The sequence below is a fragment of the Tauraco erythrolophus genome, chromosome 5 (genome assembly GCF_009769465.1).
Source record: "Tauraco erythrolophus isolate bTauEry1 chromosome 5, bTauEry1.pri, whole genome shotgun sequence".
Lineage (NCBI taxonomy): Eukaryota > Metazoa > Chordata > Aves > Musophagiformes > Musophagidae > Tauraco > Tauraco erythrolophus.
Window position 1 is genome coordinate 71,371,227 of NC_141469.1, and position 21,087 is coordinate 71,392,313.

Consider the following 21,087-nt stretch of genomic DNA (forward strand, 5'->3'; position numbering starts at 1 on the left):
ATGTGAAATAAATCCAGAAAGGATTCTTTGAAAAGAAAGACATAATAAATGTTTACCTGAAGTAATAAAGATTATCTACCCAGCCCCTCAGGTCTTCCAGAGCATCTCATGATAAAACACACCTCTAAAGACTGAAGGGAGTTTCATACATAAACGGTCTGTCACCAGAATGCCCTTCCAAGAATATTAGTAAAATAAAATAATAAAATAAACCCAGACCCACATGGACTGCTACAATTCAAAATATATTTTAATGCTTATAGCAGGATTTAATTGCAATATGCTGTCCCTAATAAATTAGTAATTGGGAATCAGATTTTGCATTTAACCTATTTCCATAGTTCAGCATGACATGCTACCTATACTTGAGATTGTAATCTCTGTGTTTTCCTCCTCTTTATTGTGCAAACTACTTCTTTTTCCCTTTTCTGACTAATACTGCCATCCTATGACCACTACCTTGCTCTCCGTAAATGCCGTCTTTCATCTGCCTTTAAAACTCTATGCCTACTGTACGATCTCTAATCCTTGATTCCCATGCAGCATCTCTCAGCATCGCCACCTACAGAAAGCGCAATCTCATGCGTTCATCTTCTCTCTTCCTCTCCTTTTTAGTACCAAACTCTGCCCCATGCTAGGTACTTCTAGTTAGGCCATAACTCCTGGTCAGCTGCCGTAACTCAGACATCAGTTAAGTAGCTCAAGAAGCAACAACCGTCTAGAAAACAACCCAGAGTTGTGTCAGACAGAAGGGCTTAAAAAATACTGATAACGCCTATCAAGGCTTCTGTTCAAATCACCAGGTTTGCCAGGCCCCAAGCCACTCTAGAAAAGACCATGATTCATCTTTGACCTTTGGAGTAGGTGTGGAGGAGGAAATCTTGGCAATTACAGTCCCAATGCTCAATTTGCAAGGCTAATTTAGGAAACAAAATGAAAAAGGGGGAAAAACGCATGTGTTTTTGAAAAGCAAGATTAATTCTTACTTTAATAGTTTGCAAAATGGCCTTCTTGGACTCTAAAGTTTGGCTCTGCACCAAACCATACAGTATGAATGACAGAGTCTTAGAGTAAAAACGTAAAACTGAGAAAGACAAAGATCCAAGCTCTGTGTAAGAATCTTAACAGGTCTGAAAGTTAACATGTTTACAGACACCAAAGAAAATCTACAGAGTAAGAAATGACTTGCTAACCTTTACACTCTCTGGGCCTTATTTTTGTTCCTACCTTTCTGAAAGGTGGAGTCCACACTAGAGGTCCATGATGAGGTAAGAGTTTGTGTGGGAAGAGAGAGACAGGTTACTGTCATCAACAAGAAATGCCACTGCAATGCCAGAACAGTATAGCTGAATATACATCCTGCTAAAAGATACAGCTCCCTGCATCTAGACAGACCATTACTGAAAACAATGACTCAATCTTTAAAAGGCAAGAAAACATTTAGAATGTGTGGGCTCAATACTGGTAAGTTAAACTATCTTTGCTTCCAAAAAGTGTGAGCAATGCAAGTGAAACATGCCTGCATGTGGAGTTTGTCGTGCCAATGGCTTGCCTGAGCCATGGTGGTTCTCATCTGGGCCTATATACCCTCCACACAGAACAGAAACGAGTTAGGTGTGGCATCAGTCACACAGTGTGACTATAAACATAGTTTCTACTCAGTCCACATAAACAGTTAAATACCTTAACGTGAACTACTTACTATCAGAAAGCTGGATTTTGTCACCTGTTTCATTCATTGCCCCTCAGTTAGCAGAGAAGTCAGTTGTCATTTAAGGCTCCTCAAAGGAATATAAATAAATGCTGAAATGCTACTGCCTTCTGCCTGTTGCTAGGATTAACAGCAAAAGGCAGCAGCCACCCACTGCCTAGTAATTCAGGAAGAATTGCTGAAAGGTCAGTAAGGTACCCGGAATTTCAATCAAAGGCTAAACAAACTTGTCTCCTATCCCCAAACTCCTTGAAAAGAAAACACACTAATGCATTCACAATTTTCCCTCTGGGAAGACAATCAGAAAGACAACAAACCGCTTGTGCCATGTTAGGCACACCACTTCACATCCTCTGGAAAGCATTCAGAGAAACTAGGGCGACGAGTATAGTTTAAAAACCCATATAAACCTTTTAAAAATTGCTAAGGGCATAATAGCAAAACCTTGCATGGAGAGGGCTTTCTTGTGGTTTATTTCCAGAAAGTTTTAAATCAGAACAGAAACAATAGATGGTAAAACCAAATCAGACCGAAATGAAACTAACATTTCCCAGGAGGGAGAGCTGCTTTTTCTGAATCACCTGGAGATACCAAGTCACTGTTTAGTAAAGATCAATTTCTGATAGAATTGCCTGTATTAATCCTTAAGCTCCTGAAAGAGATGCATTAGTCTCAGTCCTTTACGTCTGTATAGGAATGATGAGACAGTGATTATTTGCAGGAAATTAATTCCATATAAAGCAATAAACTGATTGGTACCAAGAAAGCTTCCACAACATGAACACATGTCTAGGTATGTCAGCTTGAGACAGCAAGCATCAACCTAAACTAACCTAGCACATAAAAAGGTCCATTTTTGGTTGGGTTTCTTTGAAAGCATCTTTAGACTTCCTTAGAGATAGGCTCTGCCTACAAGTGATGACCATATATGATATGCAACTACTGGAATTCATGGCATGTAGTTAAGTAAATTCATAGGATACTTAATAAATATGTAAATGAGGAAAAAACAGAGAGAAAACACCACAATGTTAGCAAAGCCACACCAGTATGAAAGATTCCATTCCCAATAAAACATCAAATCTAATAGAAATAAGCAGCTTGATTGGTGACTCTAAAAAGAGGGCAAGGGAAATTGATACTATGGCCTCAAAAGATCTTAAATGATATCTCACTGAAGTTACAGCAAGCCATCTTGTCTCTTCAGATAACTGATGGTAAATTTCACAAAAGATCTGAAGGTAATTTTTCAAATCAGAAGTAAATCTAGGAGTAACTATCAATACATACACATAAACTCAAAAAAAAACACCAAACCCCAAAACACCAGGACATTCAATAGAAGTTAGTTTTACAGCTGTTTTGTAGGGATTCAAAGATAAACTGTAATTAAGAGATAGCGGGGTTTCTAGAAGATCCTAGCAGATGAGGCTTTGAAAATTTAACCAGGAGGGAATTAACTGATGAAAGAAAATTAAAAGATTATTAGCAAACAAATAATTAGTCATCAAGCAAGATTCTCCCTGCAGATTTTCTTTTTAAAACAGGTCAAAAAAACCCCCACAACAACAACAAAAAAGGCAGAACTCTGCAACAGTTCCAAAGATGAAACAATTTTCCTCAGCTGAAATGTTTTACACAAAAAGATTAATTCATCCAATGGATTGCACTGCGAGCTGTCATTGGGCAAACTCATCACTCAAAAGTTTGTCACAATGCAAAAACCAACAGAAGTACTGGGGATGGGGGACATCCCAGAACCTATCCAGGAAAAGCAAAGGTCCCATTAAAGGTCCATGGACTTCCGAACTGCCCCAGCCAGCTTCTTCCACACAGGACACTGAGAAGGGTCAGACTAGAGGGAGGCATTGGCAAAGGCCAGGTATGCAATGGCAGCTGCTCATCAGAAACAACTGGATCCTGCTTAAGCAGGTTCTCATACGATGAACTCCCACTCAGGAGACCTGCACCGATTCATGACTGGACCCCAGGCCAGGAAAGCAGTACAAGGCATTATACATCATGCATTGTACCTCACTCCTGCATGAGGGTTTAGTCTAGTGCTGGAGTAACACCGAACTGATCCCGTTTACCTGTAGACGAGTAATAACGGTATATGGCCATGCCAAAGGCACGTATATATTTCCAAAGCTTGGGAACACAACCTAGAAGAAAGGTAAAAACTGCTCCTTGGTTATGATTAAGAAACAGTAAGTCAAAATGGCCTTCATAAATAGCTCTGTATTATGAAAGGAAATTAGGGTGCTAAAAGTGAGTCAAATATAGGCATAAACTTCGTAACTTTTATGTTTAGTCATCTCTCCCAGCTTTACAATTGTGCTATTTTGAGTTTCCTAAATAAACACTTTTATTTGCTTTTACCTACCATCAGATGTGCGAGAGTGGATTCAAAGTAAAACACAATAATTGCCCACAATGATCTGATTGTCAAGGTGAACCCATAACCAGCCTTACAGTCTAGGTAGAGCCCAGTACATCAGAGAGTTACTCTCAGAAATCCCCTGTTACCATAGTACTAACTCTAAAAGTTACAAAGAAAAAGCTGGTACCTACTAACTATCTTACTGGAAACAGTGCCAGGAGTTCCACTGGCTGATGACAGCCAGGGAAGTACCAAGGTGGCTGAAAAGCTGTCTAGACCGTTGGGCTCAAAGGCTATTGGCCAATGGTTCAAAGTCCTACTGACTGGCAAGTATAAGTAGCATTCCGTGTAAGTCACTTGTGGGGCTAGCGATACTTAACATCTTAACATCTTCAGCCACAACCCAATTAAGGAATAAAATGTGCCCTCAGGAGGTTATCACGTGACACCAACTTGGAGGAAGCTATTGACATGCTGGAAAGTCACAGTCCTTCAGAGGGACTCCTGACACAGGTTCCTCCTTGTCATTCAGAAAGCTCCAGGCAAACTGGAGGGATGGCCTGCCGGGAATCTCAGGAAGCTCAAGGCACAGACTGGGGCTGGCAGGCCAGCAGCAGCCCTGCTGAGAAGGGGCTGAGTGCCAGCGGGCAAGAAGGAGAGCACGAGTCAGGAGCGTACCCTTGCAGTGCTGAAGGCCAACCATGTCCTGAGCAAGGGCGTAGCTGCCAGGTACAGGGAAGGGATTATGGCCCCTCTGACCTCACGGGAAGAGGGGCTGTGCCACTCAGTCAAGCTTACAAGGTAGTCCTACTTCGAGTAGGGGGTTGACCAGAGACTTTCAGAGGTTCCTACCAATCTACATTCCTCTGAGACTATTTTGGGTTGATGTGTTTGCTTTTAACAGGGTGAGCAAATACGGGGTTTTTTTGACAGGGGAACCTGTGAACATTTGTACTCTCCAGCACACGTTCCCTGAATGAAACATGGGCACGACAGAGGTGGGCACACATATCAGCAAATGGATATGCATGACAGAGTAGGTGTGTAAGTTCAGCTGGCAGTGTATGTATGTGTTGTGTCCAAGTATCTGGACGTTTTTGTCTCTTGACATTTTCTAAAGGAACTTCCTTCTGCTTTTCAAGATCATCCTCCTCCTTCCAGGGCTTCAGAAGCTGTTTGCAGAAGGGACTATTTATAGTCAGGGCTGTGCAAGCAGCAAAAATCTGGGTGAGGGAAAATCTATTTGCTCATCAAAATTTCTCACCTTGGAGATGAGAAGTTTAAATGATTACACATGCAGATGTGTGTGCATAAGCACAGGGGTTATTTTATTTTGCCTTTAACATTTGCTGTTGTTGTAAGTTGTGCCCACATGTCCTTCTCGGGTTTGTATATTTGATAAAGTTATTTGCAGAGTGTTCCCGTGACTAGAGACTTTCACCGGTCTCTCCCAATACCATTTTTTTCCCCTGATGCTGTGTGACGTGAATCCTATGGATGCTTATAACACAAGGGAAAAAAAACCTCCTCAGTCATAACAGGTGCAGAAACCAGTGATACAATTGCCAGAAACAAGATCCTAAACCTGTTCATAGCAGAGATAAGGTCTCAGGAAGAATGAAGAAAAGGAAGCCCTAGCACAGAGTATTGATCCACTAGGACCTTCCAGCTGAAATTCCAGAACAGTAAAGATGAACGGGCAAGTCCTTAGCTCTGACTTCTTGCTGATAGCCAAAAAGGATCCAAAAGACAGTGTTTCTAAAATCCCAGACATCACAAGAACACATGAAAAACTAAAATATTTACATCTTTGAGGCCAGGAGATGAAACAAGCCCTGTCTACTTTGACAGTATAGCGTTTTACAAGGATATATAGAGTTTCTCCCTGTACAGGCTCAACTGCCAATGGCTGGCTTTAGAAAAGTTCCTTGAATCCCTCTAATCCCGCTTATCATTCTCATTCCCACTGAGAAAATGAGCATGGATACAATTAGTCTGTTCAAGAAGAACTTAGCAGAATATCAGACTCTCTATACAATAATAAACAGCATCTCCCATTACACTGAGGCCCTATCCTTGCACCTCATTAATGCCAAGGTAATAGCTGACAGAAACAATTTTTCCAGTTAGTAACATCCAAGAAGAAAGCCAGACAATGAAGGGGCTATTTCACAACAAAACCCAGGCATGAACTTTATAGTTCATGGGCATCAAGTTGCTGAAAGCTCCAGTTTACCGTTTCAAACACATGATCTGGTCTAATGATTAAACCAGACTCAGTAGCAGGTACTGAAAAAACACCTCAGCCAGGACACAAAAACCTAGACCAGCAGCTGCTGTCTGCCTTATTTAGCTTAGGGATTGCTACCAATCTCCACATGCTCCTCCCTGGTCACATTTTTCTGAAACCACCCAGACAGAGACATCTTAAACCTGATAAAGCCTGACTATAACAAGACATCCTCAACACCACACTATGTCCTAGATTTAATATAAAAGATAAAAGACCCAGTGAGGCCGGCCCAAGACAGCCTGCTAGGAACCAGCCTGATTAGCAGAAACATCACAACATCGTGGCCTAATCGAGGGTTGAAGTATGCTGTTATTTCATTCAGCAAAACTGTTTTCAAATACAATAGTCGAATAGCTGGGTTAAGCGCATTGCCTATGCTATGAGCCTGACAAGAGGAACCGGTCGGAGCCTTGAACTGATGATCCTTATCATCACAAGTGAAAAAAAATCTAGATACCGTGGGAGACAAACTGTCACAACAGAGGGACTAAGAAGTTCAGATGGTGAAAATCTTTCTTTTTTTGCAGGTGTCTTCTGGCTACAGTCCAGGAAGATCCATCTAATTCAGCATGGAAACAAAACTAAATCTACAAACTCACCTGGGAATCTATGCAGTGGGTGCATTAGAAACTAAGGACTATCATAAAAAAAGGGGAAAACAATGTTAGCAAGATGATACAGTTGGAAAAGTTAAAGCCTCCTTGTACTCTACTGAGAGGACAATGTGATTCTGCATTCATTTAAGGTATATGCACACCAGGAAACAGTTCAGCTCCTTTCCCATGCCGCATGTTGAAAAGGGCCCAGGAAAGATTCAACACATGAATAAAGCAGGTCTTATCATGTGTATTGACAGACTGATTTAAGTGATTTCCGAACTCCAGGAACTAGACTGATTTTACCATTCTCAAGGCCTAAACAAGTTTCATAGATTTCTAGATTGGAAAAGACCTTAGAGATCATTCAGTCCAACCGTCCCTAATCCCCCATTAAACCATATCCCTAAGTAGTTCATCCACCCTTTTCTTAAACACATTCAGGGATGGGGACTCAACCACCTCCCTGGGCAGCCTATTCCAGTGGCTGACAACCCTTTCAGGGAAGAAATACTTTCTAACATTCAACCTGAACCTCCCCTGACTAAGCTTATACCCATTTCCTCTTGCTCTATCGCCCATCACTAATGTAAAGAGCCCTTCCCCTACCTCCCCACCATCCCTTCTCAAGTACTTGTAGGCTGTAATCAGGTCTCCCCTCAGCCTCCTCTTCTCTAGGCTAAACAGCCCCAACTCCCTCAGCCGCTCCTCAGAAGTTTTATTTTCCAGCCCCTTGACCAGTTTAGTCGCCCTTCTTTGGACTCGCTCCAGAAGCTCAATATCTCTCTTAAAGAGAGGGGCCCAAAACTGGACACAATATTCCAGGTGCGGCCTCAGCAGTGCCGAGTACAGGGGCAGGATCGCTTCCCTGCTCCTGCTGGTCACACTATTCTTGATACACGCCAATATCCCATTGGCCTTTTTGGCCACCTGGGCACACTGCTGGCTCATATCAAGCCAGTAGTCAACCAACACCCCCAGGTCCTTCTCCGCCAGGCAGCTCTCCAGCCACTCTTCCCCGAGCCTGTCCCAATGCTTGGGGTTTTTATACCCCAAGTGAAGGACTCTGCACTTGGCCTTATTAAAGCTCATGCCATTGGCCTCAGCCCAACGATCCAGTCTGTTCAAATCCCTCTGAAGGGCCTCCCTACCCTCAAGCAGATCGACACAGCCTCCCAGCTTGGCGTCGACCGCAAATTTACTGAGGGTACATTCAATCCCCTCATCCAGGTCATTGATAAAGATGTTAAACAGAACCAGACCCAGCACTGAGCCCTGGGGAACCCCACTGGTGACTGGCCTCTAGTCAGATTTAGTCCCATTTACCACCACTCTTTGGGCCCGGCCATCCAGCTAGTTTTTAACCCAAAGGAGGGTGTGCCTATCCAGGCCAGCAGTTACCAGTTTCTCAACCAGAACACTATGAGAAACTGTATCAAAGGCTTTTCTGAGGTCAAGGAAAACTACATCCACAGCCCTTCCCTCATCAACGAGGCGGGTCACCCCATCATAGAAGGTGATCAGGTTTGATTGGCAAGACCTGCCTTTCATAAACCCATGTTGACTGGGCCTGATCACCCAGTTAACCTGCATGTGCTCATTCATAGCACTCAAGATAACCTGTTCCATGACTTTGCCTGTCACCGAGGTCAGACTGACAGGCCTGTAGTTCCCCGGATCCTCCTTCTGCCCTTTTTTGTAAATGGGGGTAACATCCACCAGCCTCCAGTCCAGCGGAACTTCCCCAGTGAGCCAAGACTGCTGAAAGATAATGGACGGGGGTTTGGCAATGACATCCGCCAGCTCTCTCAGGGCTCTCGGGTGGATACCATCAGGCCCCATAGATTTGTGGGCATCCAGCCGGAGGAGCAGATCCTTGACCCGTTCCTCTGGGATCACAGGAGCTTCGATTTGCTCTCCCTCCCTGCTCTCAGACACCATAGGCCAGCTCACCTGGGAACTATAACCTTATTATTAAAGACTGAGGCAAAGAAGGCATTAAGGACCTCAGCCTTGTCCTCATCCCTAGTGACTAACGTACCCCCTGTGTCCAGTAGGGGCTGGAGGTGATCTTTAGCCCTCCTTTTGTTATTAATGCATTTATAGAAGGACTTTTTGTTGTCCTTTACGGAGCAGGCTAGTCTAAGTTCCAGTTGGGCTTTTGCCCCCCTGATTATCTTCCTACATGCCCTAACTTCCTCCCTGTATTCCTCCCTGGATGCCTGCCCATTCTCCCAAGACTTATAGACTTCCCTTTTTCTTTTGAGTAAAATAGAAATTCATCTGAGCTACACGAAGCTTCAACTACTTTCAAGAGGACCAATACACCCTTATCCTCAGATAAGTGTTCAAGGCAGGTTGGATGAGGCTTTGGGCAACCTGGTATAGTGGAGGGTTTCCCTGCCCATGGCGGGGGGTTGGAACTAGATGATCTTTGAGGTCCCTTTCAACCCTAACCATTCTATGATTCTATGATACTGTATGCTGCCCTGTACTTAAGACAACATCAAAATTTTCAGAGAAGTCTAGAAGGCTCTCTTGGAAGAGCCATCCACCATCCTGCAGGCACTCACGGCTCATGGTAAGAAAACTTGAGACACATAAAACTTACATGTTGGGGAAAAGCCAAGTACGACACCACATCAATGAAGGTGCTTGCTTCTTTTATCAGCTCCCATGCTCAATACAGCTTTCTGAAGGCATTAATATTACCGGTACTTTTAAAAGTAGAGTTTTGAAAGTATTATTCAAGGAGATGAATCAGAAAAGCCATTGCATAGTCTGCTTAACAGTAAAAGAGGTTTTCTTCCTAGTAGACTATGTTTAAGTTCCCTGACACAGACACACTCCACCCTTGAGCAATGACTGATAAAACAAACCATGAATCATCATGCTAATATTTTCATTAAGACATTGAACAGACACCAGCTCCTGTTGACATGGCTACTTAAGATGTAAAGGTCTGCAAGGGTTTTCAGAAATGGAGGTAAGCATGCCTCGGCACATTTGTGTGTTGTGTCTTGGCTCTAGCGTCCATAGCAAAACCCACTGTCACAGTGTCCCAGTGCTCTGTACTTGGTCCCACCTTAAGGTAGAGTCAAGAAGGCCAATGAGGGCACAACTGCAGTCCACAAGCAACAGCTGGGTTCAGAGCTCCAGAGAGGGAAAAGCTGCTCTTCCAAATTTCTCTGGATTTTCTCCATAGTGTTGTCTCAGACTTGGTGCTTAGATACGGAGCGAAAACAACAAAGGAAAACACGTAAGGAAAGAGGAGCTTCCAGCTTGGTGAGCTTAAACAAACACCTGGACTTGGAGCAGATCTCTGCAATCACTCAGTAGACGTACTCCACCTTTGGTTTTGAGTTCTGCAATATGATTATAAACATTTCAAATACTAACAAACAATAATTGGAGTGCAAATCCTTTTCTGACTTGTGTTTAAGCTTAGGACTTCATTTTCTGTCAGCTGGAAAGCAAAGTCATACCTGAGAACAACTGATAGCAGAGCTAATGAAGATGCACTCTAGCCATTTCAAACAAAGCTGCTGTCTTTAATGGATCTTATAATAACTTTACAGAGAATTGCATTGATTTTTTTTTTTTTTAATAGTGCCTGGAAGGAAGGAAGATGTTTTATTTATTTTTCTTACGGGAAACTGTGTCCGGTCTGTATTATAGTTCCAGTTTCAAGTCAGCATTACAAAACAGGCTGCTACATCTCCATATGAATCAGCAATTAAGCCAGTCATTGCTGCAAGAAGCTGAAGTCTGAGAAATAGACCCAAAATGAAGAGAGGCACCGACATTTTCAGTGCATGCTGACAAAGTACACAGTAGTTACCCAGCTGTGTTCTTTACAGGTTGTGTACAAGAAGACAAAACCAAAACTATACAAAGGCCTCCTTTAAGTTGATCAGGTCACTCCATGAGAAGCTAATTCAGTGGAAAACAGCACAGATTATTCCTTACAGGAATAAGTTCAAGTCTCCAGAACTCAGATAAAGAACATGATGGGCATGCCTACAAAAGGACAAAAAGTGATTGATATTTTGAAACAAGCCCCTAAGACATATTGAAGATTTTTAATTATTTTTTTTAAATCCTTTTAAGAAGTCCCTGCAACTAGAATATTCTCACACCATTGCTGAAACCTGTGAAAACAGAGGTTGTTGAAAATCACACTGAGCAAGTACATGTAATCAGCACTGAAGACTTAACTCTTAGGGTATTTTCCAAGCACTTTACAAACCAACACACTCCTTCTGCATGCCACTATTCTACAAACATTCTTGTTGCTATGATGATCAGCAACTGAAGACTTCATACTTCTGTCAGCCCAAGAGCAAGTATTTATTATATATTATTGACAATAATTTTTGTGTTTATTATTTCCCATATATTATTGAATGCCTGAAGAAATTTAATTGCTGTTGATGGGAGGACTGAATCCTTCTTTGAAGTATCCCATAGTTTTGAAGAGACAAGGAGGAAGTCCATAAGCTCACTTTCTACTCCCTTCCCCACAAAAGACTTAGGATCAGGTTGTAGAATTGAGATGACTGCTCATCATTGAAAGAGGAGGAAACCTTGGTGAGGCACAGAGGACACAGCAACTCCACTTAACAGGATGGAGAATGGCACTGCTGCAGTCTGATCTTGTCTTTGGTCACCCACATAATGTGTTTCTTTTTGTTGGGGTAAGCAAAAGAGAAAAGGAGGTATAACACCCAGTACTAGTGATATTTGGTGTGTTCGCAGTCTTATGTCACACTCTCAAACTCTTCTCCTTAATTACTCTACAGAAGTTAAACAAATTTGACATTTCAAACACAGATCACACTGCTATATAGTCACTGTTAACTTTTAAAACTGCCATCTATCTATATGCTTCCCTGATTTAAGTCAAAACTGTAAATACAGTTAATTTCAGACAGTATCCAGAAAGATCACCATAAAATGAAATCCAGTCTTGGGCAATTAACAGTTATCTCAAGCAGGCTTAGATGAGTAAACACAATGCTGTTATGGTGCACCACTGCTTGGTGCAGTACCTACAGTACTTCCTCGTCTGATATTTCAGAAGTTGCCTGTCTGTATTTACATTACAGACAGTAAGCGTGTGCTTTGGCATAATTTAACTTCAGGTTCATCTGCTCTCAAAAACTCAGACAAAAGGGCATGATGTGGAAAAGTGAATAGAGAAAACATCATTTGTATCAAACGTTTACGAAGCTATCTACTTAGTTCAGGTATCTATAGAAAAGACCAACCTGCTAAAGCACAGAACACCAAATACCTCCCCTTTAAAACCCGTTTCTTGAAATCACACCATACCATGACAGGAGAGTATGATCTGCTATTCTAGGAGTTACCACTCTTACGTATCCCACCTGTACCTCAGACATTAAAATCAGGCAGTTTTTTCTTTCATTGAGTTCATGCCATCCATTTGTTCACCTCAATTTGCTGCCACAAGCAGAAGCCAAGACAAGGCTAAACTACTCAGAACTGTTTGTAAATTGAATATATACCTATTTACCAACTACCTTTGTTACATTTGCTGTGCATCTTTCAATATTACAGGAAATAACCTGCTAATACCCTGCAGACTGAGTGCACAGGCAAAAAAGACAAAGAAAAATCCACAAGCGACATCTATCATCTAGGTATGATTTCTCCTTGTGTAAAGCTAACGGAATTATAAGCTGCTATTGACACTGAGCCAGCTGAAAATGTGAACTGCAGCAAGGGACATAATGCAGATAAATGTCCCTTTTTTGTGCTTTAAAGAGCTCCGTAGGCTCTTTGTCCTAAATCCTTTCATTGATTACACTGTCTAGTAGAATCCAGCATTTCTGCAGAGGCTAAATCTTTCTTGTAGCATATTGAGCTTGCTTTCCTCTTCCCCAACCCCATCAGCCTTCAGAGACAGTGATTATTCTGTTGCAGAATATGGAACCTACAACCAAACACAGGATCTGGACTATAAACAAAACTACTATGGGCTGTAAGTTGTACCTACACTTACACGTATGGGAATTACTTCAAACTCCTCATAACTCACATATGCATTTTCATAAAGCAGTACATTGATTACAGTTACTCTTACCATCTCCTTCTAGAGCTAGATTTGCTGCTATTTTAAGGTCTAGTTGTACAATTACGTCTCCCAGCACAGTGAAATCATCATCATTTAGTCTTCTTTTAGGCACACATATTACAGGGAAGGTACAGTATTTGCTAGGCTTTATTTGTATAAAATTATTCAGTTTTTCTGGTACAGTATCTTAGATACGATTTCTAAGAGAGCAACAATATCATTGGGAGGAAATATTCCCCCACCTTCAAACTCATTTTTAAATGGAGACAAGTGCAGTATGCACGCCCATATGCAGAGCCTTGCTCCGTGTTGCTCTCTGTTGTGGAAAGAAGTGATGACAAGTTTTACAAGCAGAGGTGGCTAGTTGAGACCTGAGCTGTGGACACCATAATACAGTGCCCACACTATATAATACACTATAAAAACAGGCTCAGCTGAAGTGAATGCTGGTATTTCAGCTATTTCTGTGGCACAGGACTGGCTTTCTCTGCGCGGTCTGGAGCAGCAACTCTTCCACGAAGAGAACAGTGATTTCTGGGGAACTGATTTGTAAAGTACTGCTGAAGTACTTACTGAAGGAACACAGCAGAGATGTGGGTGTGCAGTGCTCCATTTTAACAGTCATTCGAAACGAGTATGAACAGACAGCATTACAAATCAGCTGGCTGTGCCACAACTGAGGAATTACTCAGTGTTGTGATTTCTGGCAAGTAGCATTTACTTCATTGGACAGATAACTGCCCCAAAACAAAAGGAGGACATAAGAAGCAGGGAAAGGAGAGCCTCTGTAGCCTAGCTTCTCTCTTGTCAATTGGGGAGAAAAAAATAGCGTTATTTTTCTTCTTTTAAAAGTATTTCAAGCAATTAAATCCTGTTCACTTTGGTGCCAACCAGTGCTTGCTACTGTCAGCTCTTCGTTGCTGCAGACAACAATACTCTTTAGCCTGCCAGTTTCAAGGTCACATGGTATTAAACTTACAAATACATTGGCACAAAGAAGGTAATAGATGTTGTCAACAACAGTGATGCATCTACCTGAAATAAACCGTCTTTTCATTTATTATATCGTATTCATTAGCAAATTCAAATCCAAATGATTTTTCAATGCATCATGACACCAAACAGCTTATAAACCTACACGTTTCTCAGTTAGGGAACAATTATTCTCATCAGTGAGTTGCTTAGAAATCTGATAACAACTAAAATAAATACTGTCATTTGACAGAAAAAGGAATCCAAGACATATAGATGAAAAAAATCTTCAACCTTAAATAGGAAGAAGGTGTGCTTGTACTGTACAGCATTCTGGGATCTGGACAGTACACACACACACACCCCCCCCTCAGTGTTAGAGGGTCCACTGCACAAAGCTCAGTATGGTGCATCTGAATACCAGCTGGTTACAGCGTAGCCCCTTCCTTGAGTAGCCATGGTTTAAATGCAGATTTATGTAAATTTTTAATTTACCTTTTTTAATATACATCCAATACTTCCTTCTTCTGTACTTTACTTGCCCCTGGTGGTACAAGCAAATCTAACTAAACCCATCTTCAGTCTTTTGGCACTGTGAGGTCAGAGATTGTATGAATTCAGATCAATGATAAGCAATTGTTCTTGAAGTAAAGTGAAGCAAATCAATCTCAATAATTACAGCTCAGAGAAGTCAGTAAATTTGCCCTGTCCCTTTTGAGGGCACTCGATAAAGTGTCACTTCTACTTTCATGTTAAAATAAATAGTTTTGATTATATACATTTTATTTTTCCCTTTATTAAGTGAATTGTAGTTATCCAGAAAGCACTGTATCTTAAAACCAGAAAAACATAAGACAGTGAATCCCTTCCTCCATATCCTATTGCTCCTCCAAATCAAAACAGAAGTAATTTTGTACTGTTCTGATGTTCAATAAATGAAATTAGCACTCTGTTCCACAGGAAGAGAAGCCACTAGACAGAGAGAGACTTTTTGCGTATGCACCTTGTTTGATTCCTAAAGTATTTCAAAACATTTCCTTGCCCAGGAGGTCTGGGATGAAAATTAACTTTTTATAAAGATGGACATTTAACCTCAAAGTATTGTGGATGAGAAGTGTATACAACAGTAAAAGCAGGGAAAAGAGTTTCCCACTTTTAAGCAGGACAAGACAAAATTCCACTCAATCTCCAGAAAGTGAGGTTACCAATTTTTTACTTACATTATGAGTGTTGGTGCAACGCTTGTAGGAACTTCTGTATCCCATTTGTGTTTGGGATTGCCTTGACCCCTGTGCAGGACCTTGCACTTGGCCTTGTTAAACTTCATGAGGTTCACACAGGCCACCTCTTGAGTCTGTCAAGGTCCTTCTGGATGGCATCCCCTCCCTCCAGCGGTGTCCACAACACCACACAGTTTGATGTCATCAGCACACTTGCTGAGGGTGCCCTTGATCCCACTGTCCATGTTCCTGACAAAGATGTTAAATAGTACCAGCCCCAGTACCAACCCCTGAGGAACACCACTCATCACCAGTTTCCACTTGGACATTGAGCCATTGGCCGCGACCATCCAGCCAAATCCTTATCCACTGAGTAGCCCATCTGTGAAATCCATGCCTCTTCAATTTGGAGACAAGGATATTGCACGGGACAGTGTCAAAGGCTTTGCACAAGTCCAAGTAGATGATGTCAGTTGCTCTTCCCTTATCCACCAAAGCTGAAACCCCATCATAGAAGGCCACCAAATTTGTCAGGCACAATGTGCCCTTAGTGAAGCCATGTTGGCTGCCACCAATCACCCCCCACCAAAGCAGGAAACCAGCAAGGATTTTCCTGCAGTAGCTTAGGGCATTTTTGTTACATGTACATTTCTTTTGATTCATCTTTTCTAGATGGATGATACACTATACGAGCAATACCAATGTTTTGTTTGCCCAATATTGGGTCAAACAAATGTGACTGCTTGGGGTTTTTATCGGAAACATTTGCATTGCAACACAAAATACAAGGCTGACTGCAGAGTCTCGCAGATACTACAATTTATTCTGCCTTACTAACCAACCACAATGAGAAGATTAAGGAATGATTGCCAGATAAGAATAGGTCACACTATTAATAATGTTACTGTCCAAAGCTACATTTCAAAATAATTAAACAAATAGTTGAGCAAGTGTTATGCTCTTACAGACTCAGAAAATTACCTAGTTTATCCTTATAGACTAGTTTACTTTTGAAAAATTGAACAATTAGAAAAAAATAGGATAGAAAAGATCAAATGGATCAAATAAGTTGATTAATTAGTAATTGGTAAAGGATTGAAGAATAGTTTATCTGCTATTTTGAGCCTGGGCTGGACAATTAAACTATTTGGGTTGGTATATTACTTGTCTATCAAATAAATCTTTAAGGAATTTTTCCCACCATTAAATTTCCAACTTCGATTTCTCAATCTTTTCCTCTCTATCATTGCAATTTTTCCTACATGAAAGTAGTAAATGTCATAATAACAGAACAAAGCTTTGCAGACTCAATCTTTCTGATTGCATTTTAGGTCATCGTTTGAAGTCTGTTTTCTTGAACTCATGCACACAGCATCTCCCTTGACTTTAACTCATTCAAATTTCTGAACTTCAAATAAGGAATGTGATCTGGTGTGTTCCAGCTTTTAACTGAAAAACTATCACTTGTTTTTGAATGCAGACACTGCTTCCTGAATATAAAGAGTTACTTTGTTTCGAATATCTATTGCAAACAGAATCTACTACAAATCCCATGACTGAGTACTGCACTGAAATAACTATTAGAAACAGGCAAGTTCTAGTCTAAAAATGAAATCACATTTTTCATTAACACTTTTCCTGAAGAGGAGGAGGATTAATTATGAACAGAATGCACTACAAACATGATGGCAAATAATAAAATCCTTGCTTAGTTTCTATTCAGGAAAAACGTTCACCTTCAGTAAGATTTATGATCAAGTAGGGACACAGTAAAACCCAAGTGAAACTTTCAAATTGAACTATGCATTGATACTTGTTTTGAAAAGTACTGAAAATACCAACCTTTTGGTCACTGTCACTGTGTTGTCAACAACATTGACGTTCTACAGAACCCAGAGTACAGTTAGTGGTACTAAAACAAGCCCACAATTTTTTCAGAGATCTCAGTTTAAGCAGGGAGACTGAGAACTGCAGACCACTGCAAGAAGGAGATTCCTAACCATAAATACTCCTGTAAAAGTTTTGAGAGTATTCCAGATACAAATGGGAAAAAAACATATTCTGCTTTATATCCAATTCAGGTCATGTTAGTAGGTAATAGGTAGTAATTTTTTTTGGTAGTAATTTTGTATGGGAATCTTGAATGGTCTCTCTGTATTCAGGGAGGGGAGTTTACTTCTTTCATGCTGTATGTGTGGTGTCTTTGAGGAACGCTTCATCCACTTGAAACGTAGTTCTAGAAACAGATGTCTAGTACTCTGCCCCATATCACATTGCTTTAGAAGTAGAGGAGAGCTGAATCAGATAGGGATAGCCTCCTAGTACATTTACTTTTTTACGTTTACTTCTGATTAAAGACAATATTATTCCATTCTAAGTGGTAGGTGAAAAATTCTGCTTTATTAACAATCCATGGCACCCTAATGAACTCTGCTAGAGCATAGAAGGAAAAGCAGATCCCTACCGAGTTGTCCGGAGGAGCCAGGGGGAACCAAAGAAAAAACACAGGCAAGATGTTAACAGGAGAGCTCAGGCAAAAATCTGACTACGGAGAAGAATGAAAAGCTTATTCTAAGGGGGAGGAGTTTTCTATTATCAATAATAATAGGTCACTTTCAGTGTAGGCTTATCATGTTTTCTCTTCAGCGTTTATGACTCAGATACCATTGTCTATTACTATAAACATAGTGTCACCAGTTAGTTTTGCCTAACTAAGTAGCCCCCACTGGTTTGTTTAAACTGGAGCATTCCTTTTTAAAGACTCATTTCTTTTTTAGTTACTTTGCATGCAGTGCGAAACGGTGCACACTCTGCTAAAACATAGAGCTACACAGGAGGAGGCCAACTGCATAATAAATCTTGAAGAGACTGACAATAGCTGGAATTAAATTATGCTTTCATTTTTCTTATGTGTTTCAACCTGATTTGTCTTAATTGCATGTTTGCAACATGTTAATTATCAGGGCTTGACACTGTACACTTGATATCTAGCAGAAGAGTGATTCGACTAGGAGAATGAAATATTCTAAGTAACTTATATATGCACAAATGTTTGGCAACAAATTAGATTTGCAAATAAGCAAACTTTACTGTATTACCCACAGACACGGAATTTCTAGGAACGGCCACCATAAATCACTGTGTCTCTATATCCTTTCATTTATGTAGTGGTCCTACAAAATCGCTAAAGAAAACCACACTGCACAAAACCTACCCATGATAGAAAAGCCAAATGAATGGTTTAACACGCAAAATCCACGCAGAAACCTCAGAGCTGAGCTGAGACCTGACACTACTGTGCTGTCTTGGAGTCCTATCATGGGCCTATAACAGGAGGGAGACCACACACTGCAAGCGGTACCAAGATTTCTCCGAAGCCAATGAAGCTGCACCACGTAGCAGCAGCTCTGAGTTTGGCTCAGTAGGTTCCAGAATGCACCAAAGGAGGGACAGGAGCAAATCTTAAGTGCTGAAAGTAATGTGCTCATATATTCCTCAAGTAATTAGACTAAAATGTTATTTAAAAAAAAAAAGTGAGGAAGAACTTGCTGACACCAATTTGTCTTTGAAATACTTTTAGGTAATATAAAGGCTTCCCTTGATACTTCTATAAATTGTCACCCTCACCCAGATCTCGGGAGGTGTTGACTAGCCTCAGCTTCAAATAAACTCCAGAGGAAACGCTTTGCACCTCCTCCCTGGATGAGTTCTTTTCGGGGTGGGTGTGCTAGGCAGTTTGGCAGAAAGTGTCTGCTGTAATTAGACAAACACTTCAGGAGAAGTAGCTGAACAGGTTTTCACTGAACTGCTGTACCCAGTTAGATTTGTGCTTCTGCTAATAACAACCCCTACCAGTTTCAACACTAAAGATCTGAGATGCAAAAGACAGCATGAATAATTCAGTGAACACTGGGTCCTGAACCCACACCTTTCCTTTCATAAAGACAGAAGTAACGCACCTCAAGTATAAAGTTTTACTCTAGCAAGGCTTAATCTTTCTTTCTCTTTCAGTGCTTTGTTACTAAGTGCTGTGTAGGTGTGAAAAGCCTTATTACCATGTAATTTTGTTGGGATCAGACTTCCAACTACCTGCTTTGCTTCACATTCATATACACAGAACGATCAAAATCTGTTTTATTTCCTAACAATAGCCAATTTTGCTATAATTATTTTAAAATAGCAAATTTAAGAAATAGTGCTCCGGTTAATTCACATATGGCACCTATCTACACACGAATAAAATACCTTATTATTTATTACCTTTCTCATAATGAACTTTGCGATAAACAACTGAAAAACTAATTTGTTTTTCGACAATGCTGAACCTTTGAATAGAGAAAATCACAGAGCCTAACACAGAGTGCAGTCCTGTGTGGTAAGTGGTCTCCATAGCAACCAATAGATTTTATGCTAAGTCTGGCCTTTAAAAACATTTCACGTTTACCACCGAGAAAAAGATGGCCTTGATTTAAAAATGATACAACAAGTATCTTGAATGTGCATGCTTTCTTTTCTCTCTTGCAAATAAAATTAACAGATGTCCCTTTAACACTAAATCCTCTCAGCGCTGTGTGTCATCATTGACGTACACGTGGACCTGCTTTAGGCTTGGAATTTTTTTTTTTGTTGCATATCATTGCAAGACATGAAGCCCTTTCCCCTCATTTTCTCCTCCTTGTTTTTCTCTGTCCTGAACAAAAATAGAACATCAAGCTCTTATCTCAGTCAGTGATCATGGTGACAGTGAAAATATTATTGCGTGCTTATCCATAGCAGTTTCAATCATACGAGCTTATAATAACTTGCAATAATGGAAGAAGTAGTAACTATAGCTGCAACGCCTGCTACAGCCTAATTTACTTTCACTCCACATTCGAGTAACTGAAGTCCCTAAAAGGGAATGTATTTTTAATAAAGAAAGATTCCAACTTAGGAATGTGTGTATGTAATTATTGACAACAACATGTTATAAAGAGTTATATGATTATAATCATTAGCACTTAATGATAATTTTGTTTGCAGGGCTGGAATTTGAGTAACAGGACATAAGGGTAGATGGACAAAACCATAACTGAACTAATCATTATCTTTTCAGTTGTTGTTACCTGACAATATAGGGTACATGCCTTTAACATTTAATTCAAAGCAGAGCTTGCATGCTCAGGTTATTCCGCTCAGCATGGGCGTGGGATGCCTGCTTTTGGTTGATTACAAATGCAGCCTTGAGAGCTTTGGATGAGTAGGAGGGGAAGATACAGAGACCATCTGTTGCTATTCCTGTAAAGGTAATTTCAACATGCATTCAGTCATCACCATGACAGTAATAGCACTTCATACATAGCCTTTCACATCATCAAATGTTTGGTCTTTGTATTCCATTCCATCTCAACTGCAGTTATAAGCATCACTCTCTCACCATGCTGAATGTTTCCTCCACAATTTCCTTTGTCCAAGATGTACTTTCTTTTCCCCATAACTTAACAAAGGTCCTCTGTTGAGCCTCAGTAAGAAGGGGGCATCAGTCGAGTTCTGTTTACCATGAAATAAGACAATGAAATAGAATTTATTACCCTTTGTGTTCCTTTCTCCTATGTGCTACTGGACTTCAGTTTCTCCAAAGGTGATTATCAATGCAGCAACAAGAATTAGGAGCCTCCACTGAAGAAAACAGGCAACAAAACAGAAGGTAAAAGCTTCTGTATGAAGAAGCATAATCCCCAGTGCATCTCTAGGGAAGACAAGAGTTTGCCCCCTGTAGAAAATACATGTGCTACGAACAAATCTAGCAAAGATACAGACAGCACAGCCATAA